General features: G+C 25.1%; 1 non-coding gene across 1 annotated transcript; it reads right to left on the reverse strand.

The window, feature by feature from the left end:
• Positions 1 to 1,594: 1,594 nt before the first annotated feature.
• Positions 1,595 to 1,675, reverse strand: Trnal-uag. The gene has a single exon. It is a non-coding gene; the product is annotated as a tRNA-Leu (tRNA).
• Positions 1,676 to 2,002: the final 327 nt, after the last annotated feature.

Below are 2,002 nucleotides of genomic sequence, written 5' to 3' on the forward strand. Positions count from 1 at the left end.
AAGTAATATGTTGTTTACGTGTGAATTATATGTTACTTATTTGAAATATAAATTGATAGTTTAAAAAAAAAAATTACATCTGCTGTTAAGAGGAAAAATATAATGAAGTTTACGAGTAAAAAAAAAAATTTAAAAATTATAATAATTTTTTCGCGTTTTCTTCCTCGTATTCTGCGAATTTAAAACGTTCTTAAAAAATTATTACTGCAGACATTAACATAACTGTATTAAAATTTATTATATACTATAAAAACAGGATATGATTATACATTATATTTAACAGCTAGCGCCATCTGATTTTCCATTTCTTCATTAAATTATTTACATATCTTACTTTAAATCTTATTTTATGAAAATGATTTATATATTATATATATAATGATTTCTCGATAACATTACATTAATTGCAGTTACTTGTTTATAGATGAAGACAGTTAATTAAAAGTAAACTCGGATGTAGGTTAATACAAAGAGGATTTGTCATTCCACAGGCTATTCTGTCCTTAAATAAAAAGAAAAGGAAAAAAAAAATTCTTTCCTCCATTTATCAATCACAACATACCTCGGATTGTCCAAATGGCTGGATAACAGGAAACGAATCCCTTTTTCTTAAATAAAAGCTGAACGAAATAAACTTTCTTTCCTAACATCACTTTATTTTTTCTTAAACACTAATCTTAAGTTAACAAGAATCTTTCTATTAAGATTACCCTACTTAAGCAGTAAGCATTACTTTCTGCTCATTATTTATTATGCCACTAAGTTACTATTATGGAACTAATCTAATTCTCAACATTTAATGAACATTATTATAATAAAGAATTGACTTTACAACAGTTTTTCTAATCATAAAAATAAAATGATTTTTACATATTATCGAGCACGAAATACGATTCTGAGAGGATTTTTTTCATTAAATCTAAATTTTATAGATACATATAAAAATCATTGATACTTTCTACGTAAAGTGCGATGATGTTTTATACATCTCAAACAGTTCTAATGCCTATTACGGATCTTTATATGTAAAATTATTCATAATAATAATAATAATAATAATAATAATATATAACTAAAAAATGTAATAAAGAAGCAATTCACGCCTTATATGTTAAATAATGCTGCCATCTGTTGACAAAAAATATTACTTAAAAATAATAAATCTATCGAATATTGCGTTGAATATTAATTTGCGTGCTTATTGAGTATAATAATAATAATTTACATTGCATTAAAAAAAATATGCTTAATAGCGTGTTACAACATAAGCAGACAAGTATGATTCGATTTTTATGTACTTTTCTACATACTGCCATCTATTATCACATTATCCAGCTTTAATTTCGCTTAATTTAATTTGTTTTAATTTTTTAATATAATAATCACTCCATCGTAAACGTAATATATAAAGTAATAATAATTATAATAATAACATTAATCGATTCGTTTCGTGATGCAAATGTATAGAAAGCGTAGAGTAGTTTGAAAATTTTTTATTGTATCGAATAAAATATAAATAAAAATGTACAAAATAAACAAAAAACAGTTGGAAAATAGTAAAAGCACGCGGTGTTAAGCTAATGCAAAACGCATCTGGCAGGGGTGGGATTCGAACCCACGCCTCAATGAGACTGGTGCCTAAAACCAGCGCCTTAGACCGCTCGGCCACCCTACCACATGTTCAGGCATTTTACTATGCAGTTGACAATTGATTTTGTTCAAACAAATTTTTTTTATTTATTTTTTTATTATGCTTTATCACGAAAGATAACGAGGTAATCAGTACAAAATGCGACCTTTACATAGCAGATACGACTAACATATAATTTACACTTTACAATATAAAAAACACCTGAAAATCACTTTTTTTTATTATTCATAGTAAATATACCTATCCAAATTAAATAATTTATAAATACAAAAATTCATCATTTTATAATAAATTAGATTTAATTTTTATATTTATATTTAAAACATTGTTCGATCTACGAACAAACATATA

Source organism: Centruroides sculpturatus, unplaced genomic scaffold (assembly GCF_000671375.1).
Source record: "Centruroides sculpturatus isolate CEXI.00-Female unplaced genomic scaffold, Cexi_2.0 scaffold450, whole genome shotgun sequence".
NCBI classification, from domain to species: domain Eukaryota; kingdom Metazoa; phylum Arthropoda; class Arachnida; order Scorpiones; family Buthidae; genus Centruroides; species Centruroides sculpturatus.